This window comes from Vombatus ursinus, unplaced genomic scaffold, assembly GCF_900497805.2.
Source record: "Vombatus ursinus unplaced genomic scaffold, bare-nosed wombat genome assembly UNPS02008996.1, whole genome shotgun sequence".
In the NCBI taxonomy this organism is placed as follows: Eukaryota; Metazoa; Chordata; class Mammalia; order Diprotodontia; family Vombatidae; genus Vombatus; species Vombatus ursinus.
This window is the reverse complement of record NW_020948774.1, coordinates 7,342,278-7,349,608: the sequence shown is the minus strand read 5'-3', so window position 1 is coordinate 7,349,608 and position 7,331 is coordinate 7,342,278. Positions and strand designations below refer to the sequence as shown.

General features: G+C 41.3%; 1 pseudogene; it reads right to left on the bottom strand.

Annotated features, from left to right (window-relative positions):
- Nucleotides 1-6,273: 6,273 nt before the first annotated feature.
- Nucleotides 6,274-7,061, bottom strand: LOC114034388 (annotated as a pseudogene).
- Between the last annotated feature and the right edge of the window lie 270 nt (nucleotides 7,062-7,331).

Below are 7,331 nucleotides of genomic sequence, written 5' to 3'. Positions count from 1 at the left end.
GTGTGTGTGTGTGTGTGTGTGTGTGTGTGTGTGTGTGTGTGTGTGTGAAATTTGAAGCAAGAGTCTCAGCTGATAAGGTAAGGGTAGAGTTAAGTTTAGCAAGAAGATAGCCGCTGGGTTGTGTGATATAGAGAATCAATTAGCAGAGAAGTTTTAAAGGATTGCCTTGCTATAGTGAAGGCCCAGTTATGATTAAATAGCATCTACTTAACCTACTTAACATGGTTTCATGCCTTTCTCCATCTCCATTCAGCAACAGATGAGTAGGAGTGAAGGAAGTGGATGGTAGGAGTAATCTTGTGTTGGGGATTGGCAAGGTGTGATTGGGACACAAAGGATAACAGAGTAGAGTTGAACTGATTTGACAAGTTTGGGAGGGGAAGAGAATATAGCAAGAGCAGGAGTGATGGTGTGGATAAATACTAAGGGGTAGAAGAATTGGAGAAGACTATGAAGAATAGGATTGGGATTGGCAAGGCATAGAGAAAGATGGAATGATAAAGTGTTATAATCAGATAAAGGAATTTTGGAGCTCTTCAGTCTGGAAATGGAACACTTGTAGGTATTGGCAAGATGAAGGATATGACCATCCTGCTTGTAACTGAGTTGGAGTGGAGTAGTAATAGGTCATGGGAGTTGAGTAGTTTTATGAACAAGAGTGTTAGGGCATGATGAAACATCAAAATGTTTTAGGATGAGGACAATAGTTGATTTGGACAGATAGATTTGGGGCCAGGTGCTGAACTCATTGAGAATAGAAGGAGAAAGTCCTGAGGGGGAGAGGTGATTGGGTAAATCAGCCACCAGGATCTGGATTAAGTGATCAACTTGGACTATATAAACCTCAAAGGAAGAAGCTTCTCTAAGTGATAGCAGAAGAGGGAGAATCTAGGAAAATGGCAAAGGAGAGCAAAAAGTATTCTAGCTCACCCACCTCAACCAGCGAGTCAAGAGGTATGAGAGAAAATGCAACAAGCGTGGAAAGGTCAGAGATGTAGTGTCATCCAGGTCTCTAATGAGTGCCAAAAGATGGAAAGAGAAAGAAAGAGCTTCAAAATGAAGGTAAGTTTGTTAATTGTGCCTAAGGACCTCCAGAGGGCCCAGTGGAGGGGGCCTAAAGATCTAGAGTAGGACATTTAAAGGGAGGTGGATGGGAAGCAAACAGCTGAGATTGGGGAGAAAGGTTTTGTTCTTCAGCAACTAGAGGTTCTGTATCACTGGGCTGAGGAGAGTGAGAATGAGTGGGAGTATGCTAACCAATGAGTCCAGATGGAGTATCAGTGGATAGGAAGTGGTCTGGAATTCACAGATGATTAGAAGGTTCAGGATTCATGAGGAAAAGATAGTTCTGTGGCCATGGATTTTAGCTAAAGTCAGAAACTAGAAGTGGAAAGAAACTCCATCACCACATGCTTAGTGGGGGCTATGTTTGGCAGCATCCAGCAGAGACTACATATACAGGAGAATGGTGTCCAGCAAAACAACATCTGGTAGAATAACACAGAGTAAAAACTATTTATTCAAAGAAACCCAGTAAGAAGTCTCAGTCAGAACACTACATTAACATTACCAGAAGAAATAGCCTCCTGCCTTCACTTACAGCATGAGTTATCCCTTCTTCTATTTGCCTGGGCCACATGCATTTTCTACTTATGTGCATCTCCATATGTACACTCTGGCCATATATGTTCCCTACATCTGCCCAACATTCCCTATGACAGTGTGTGTGTTTGTGAGAAAATGTGCTCCAGATTTATGGGGGAAATGTTTTATTCAATCAATTGATAAGCATTTATTAAGCTCCTACTATGCGCTATATACTAGGGATAAAATCACAAAATTAAAACAGTCCCTGTGTTAACGCAGCTTATTGGAGAAAAGAAAACAGAGAGAGAGAGAGAGAGAGATATAAAGTAATCTATGTGCTAGGGAAGAGAAATTGGAGTGCTGAATGGATAAGGAAAGGCTTTGTGTAGAAGCTGATGTCTGAGCCTTAAATGTTAGAGATTCTAAGGAGAAAATGCATCCCAGGAAAGAAAAACGGCACAAAAGCACAGAGATGGAGAATGGTGTATAATGTACAATAAGAAGGCCAGTTTGGCTAGATCGTTAAGGATAGCAATGTGTAATAAGGCTGCAAAGGTAAGTTGTGGCCAGTTTATAAAAAGTTTTGAAGGCTAGATGGTATAATTTCTATTTTATCCTTGAGGTGATAGGTTGCTACTGGAGTTTATTGAAGAGGGGAGTGAGATGGTCAGACCTGCCCTTTAGGAAAATCACTTTGGTAGCTGTATGGAGGATAAGACATAGGTAGAGACTTGAAGCAGGAAGCCTAATTATAAGTCATAGAGAGATGATGAAGGCCTAAACTAGGATGGTGGGTGTGTGAGGGGAAAAGATGTGAGAGATGTTGTTAAGATAGAAATCATAAGATTTGGCAATTGATAGATATGTGGGATGAGGGACAGAAGATATCACTGCAGTTGAGAACGTATGACCTTGGCAGAAGTAGAGAATATTAGAAGAGCAGGAGTTTGAGGGGAAAGAGATTGAGTTCTCTTTTGGCCATGTTTAATATGCCTATGAGACAACCAATTTGAAATGTCCAATAGATAGTCGGTGATAAAGGACTGAAACTCAAGAGAGGCTAGGTCAGGGAGTAATCTATAGATCTGGGAATCCTCTGCACAGAGATGGTAATTAAACTCATGGGAGATGATGAGGTCACAAAGTCAGAGTCAGCTACTTTTCTCACTTTGCTCTTTCATTAAATGTCTTCGCTTTTAACTAATTGTACTCTCTGGCTGGCTTAGTGTGTTCATCAGCATGAACTCATGAACTCTTGTCTTAGTGGAATGCAAATGTAAACAGCAGTCTGAATCTGGGACAAACATCTCTGGGGAACTTATCCTGTGAGTAGCGGCTGCCCCTAGATGACACACTAGTGACCTCTCTTCTGTCTATTGGGCTCATAGCTTATAGAGGGGCTCTGTTCCTTTGCCTTCTCACTTCTCCTCTCTCAGACTTCATTTTTTTCCTGTATAAAATGAGGATGATCTAGAAGGTCCCTTAAAATTATGAGACTCAGAACTGCCATCTTTCCCTAAATCTCTTGAAGACAGCATCCTCATATTACAATTCTGTAAGGCAATTGGACTTGTAAGAAACATGCCTGGCTTGGTTCTCTGGCCCTGGTCCCAGTACCAAAGGGATAAAACAACTACAAAAAACACCATAAGATTCTGGTATATAACCTAATTGCATTATAGGGGAAAGGGACCACAGAGGAACCAAGAGGCAGGAGAAGAAAACTTCCCTAAAAGACCAGACCATTAGGGAAACCAACCAGGGGTTGAAACTACTATTGTTCTCTTCCACCTTGGAAAAATATAGATGGGGCTAGTTCTCACCCCCAGGCACATGCCCTATTTTCCTCTGGAGTAATCCTTCTCCTCCCTACCTCCACTCCCCCTGCCTGTATGCCAGCACAATAGAGGTTATTGTTTAATAAACTTGGAAGCTTTACTAAGATTAAAGGATAACCAAAGAAAAGCTAACTCTTCATCATCTAACTGTCCTTTTTATTTGAGTCCAAGAATTCTGCTGACTTCTAGACCACAGCGAGTGAGCCCCTAGACTAGCTCATTAGAAGAAACCTTAGGGCAATGGTTCTTAACCTGAGGTCCATGAATGTTTTAAATTTATTTTTCATTTATTAATTTACTTATTTTTTAACATTTTTTCTTTTTAAATTTTAAATTCCAGATTCTCTCTCCCTCCCTCCCACACCTCCCCCACCCAACGAGAAGACAAACAATATGATATCAATTATCCACATGAACTCATGCAAAACATATTTCCATATTAGTCATATTGCAAAATAAAAGCAAAAAAATAATGAAACTAAGAAAATTACTTCAATTTCCACTCAGAATTCAACAGTTCTCTCTCTGGAGGTGGATGGCATTTTTTCATTGAGTCCTCTGGAATTAACTTGGATCACTGTATTGATCAGAGTAGCCAAGTCTTTCACAGTTTTTCATCATTAGAACATTACTGTTAATGTGCACAATGATGTCCCAGTTCTTCTCACTTTACTTTGCATCAGTTCATAGAGGTTTTGCTGTGTTTTTTTTTTCTCCTGAAAACAATCCCCTGGAGCACAATAATACCTCCATCACAATCTTATGCCATGATTTGTTCAGCTGTTCCCCAATTGAAGAGCATCCCTTCAATCTCCAATTCTTTGCCACCACAAAAAAAGAGCTACTATAAATATTTTTGTATATATAGATCTTTTTCCTTTTTCTCTGGTCTTTGGGGTACAGACCTAGTAGTGATATTGCTAGATCAAAGGGTATGTGAGGTTTTTATAGCCTTCTGTGCATAGTTCCAGATTGTTTTCCAGAATAATTGGGCCAGTTCACTACTCCACCAACAATTCATTAATGTACTTATTTTCCCTCATCCCCTCCAGCATTTATTATTTTTGATAGGTGTCAAGTGGTATCACAGTTCTCTAATTTGTCTTTTTCTAATCAGCAGTGATTTAGAGCTTTTTTTCATATGATTATAGATAGCTTTGATTTCTTCTTCTGAAAACTGCCTGTTTATATCCTTTGACAATTTATCAATTGGGGAATGGCTCTTATTTTTATAAACTCAACTCAGTTCCCTATATATTTGAGAGAAGGCCTTTATTAGAGAAAGTTGCTGTAAAATTTTTCAGAAATTTTTTGCACTCCTTCTAATCTTGGCTGCATTGGTTTGGTTTATGCAAAACTTTTGATTTAATATAATAAAATTATCCGTCTTTACATTCTGTAATGCTCTGTGTCTTTGGTCATAAGGTTTTTTTCCTTATCCATATATCTGACAGGTAAAATATTCCATTCTCTTTTTATAATTTTCTTACATCACTCTCATTTCTTTTCCCAATTTTTCCTTTACCACTCTTATCTTTCTTTTGTGCTTCAAGGAATTCTTGCTGGCTTTAGGTCCAACTAGCGTTTTTCTTTGAGCTTTTGCTTGTAGTTGTTTTCACATTATTGTCTTCTTCTGAATTTATGTCTTAGTCTTCTCTGCCACTTGTAGTAGCTTTTTATGGTCAAATTCTTTTGTTGTTGTTGTTGTTGTTTGCCCATTCTTCTATCCTGTTTCTTCATTTTGAACTTTATGTTAAAGTTGGACTCTGCTCATGTGAAGGTGAGGAGACATTGTGCCAAGCTTTAGGCTTTTTCCTGCTGCTGTTTTCAGAGCTAGTTCTGGGTGTCTGCAAGTTTTGGGTGCTTCCAAGATGGTGTTTTCCTGAGAGAGGTGTGGTCACCGCTCTCCGGGTCTGTGCCCTGGTGCTTACCCAGGAAGGGCCCCTGTTCCCCTATAGTCACAAATGTTAGTATTCCTCTTGGTCCTGGAACTATGACCAGGGCTCCTACTCCCTTCTGAACAATCACAAATACTCCTCCCTGGCACTGTGACCCAGAACTGCTTATGGGCAATGGAGCTGCCAGTCAGTGCCAGCTGTGCCTAGTTCCAGCAAAGGGTCCCTGTGATCACTTTCTGACCAGTTGTCTGACCTCCTTACTATCTCTGGGATGAGAGCTTCCAAAGCTTCTGCTGCTGTTGCTGCCTCCAAGGCCCACCTCGTGTTCTTGTTGTGCTCCAGTCCTGTACCCACCCCAGTATCATAGACCTCTCCTGCAGACCTTCTGAGTTGTTTTAGTCTGGAAAAACATCTCCCTCTGACTTTTTGTTGGTACTGTTGCTCCAAAATTTTATTTGAGACATTATTTTAAATTGTTTGGAGGAAAGTGTTCGGGAAATTCAGCTAGGCCCCAGCCTGTACTCTGCCATCTTGGCTCTACCTTCCATACTTTGAAAAAAAAATTTTGATAGCTGCATTTCAATATTATTGGTTCCCTTTGTAATTTAATTTTATTGTAATCTTAGTGTAATTGTATTTACCTTATGTATTTAAGAACATTTTTTAAGAACTTTTTTTTGAGAAGAGACAAGATTGCCAAAAAGGTCCATGACACATAAAAAATTAAGAACCCTCACTTTATAAGAAGATTTGAATGTTAAGTAAGAGGATCTAGTTTTGAATCCTGGCTCTGCCAGGTCATTTGTGTGACTTTCAGGAAGTCACTCAATTTCTCTGGGCTTTGGTATCTTTATTTATTTTTTTTCACCTCATATCATTTATTGACCCATTGAACCATACTATTCCCCTTTTAAATAAGTCTCTCAGTCTGCCCTCCCCGCTTCCTCCCCTCAGACAATCATCTCCAGCTGCCTTGCATACTCGATGACTTGCTTTGCCAGCTCTGTGGAGGGCATGGTTGTATTCTCAGGCTTCTGCTGCTGGGACGTGAAGCTGTAGTAGTTGCTGGGGCCCAGGACCCATCCTCTCTTCTTGGCATACTCAATCATCTTCTTGGGGGTGATGAAGAAAAGGATTCTCGTGGCTTACGCAAAGAGGATCTTTTCATAGGCCTTCTCAATGCAGCCAGCAATCTTATCCCTTTTCATGTCCAGCAAAATGTCAGTGAAGAATGTGTAACTCTCAGCAGGGATATTTCCCTTGTCCAGGAACACCTACTGTAGCTTCCTTCCATCAGGTACTGCTCTAAGGATACCGGGTGTTTGATGTAGATGTTGGTCTGGATGTCCTTAGCAGGCAACCGCTCCAGCTCGGTGTGGCACTCGGCTACTCGGTTCTGGGACAGCAGGGAGTGTAGATTGAGGCCCAGAAGCTGGTGCGTGGAGGCCGACTCGGGGAGCTACTCCTTGTAGTCAAAGTAATAGCATTTAAACTGGGCCATGTATCTCTCAAAGGAAGGTATGTCCTTCCGCAAGATGCTCCATTGGGCACCAATCTCCAAGACGTCATGGGCCAGGATGAGCTGGTGTCTGGTCAGTTTTGTACCCATAGTAGGCAGGAAGTTGAGCTCCAGCATCACCAACTTGAGGTGGCCCAGCTCCTCATCACACTTGCTCGGATTGGGGCTCTTGCATTTCCACTCACCCTTGAGCTGCTTGTACATGCTGGTGGCTGCCTGCAGCAGTGCCCCAGAGCCCCCAGCCCTGCTCACCCTGGCGGCCCCATTTGCCGCCACCGCCCAGTATCTTTATTTATAAAGAAAAGGGTACAGAAGTTCCCAAAGTGGGTGATACCATCCCCTGAGGAGTGCTGGAATGATCTAATAGCGTCAGGTGCAATTGGGCACCATTGAATAAATTAAGGGGGTGGTGGAAGCATAAGGAAAGAAGAGAAGGAAATTTTGGAAAAAACCATTCATACATATTTCATCTGTTGTGTTACAGAGTTA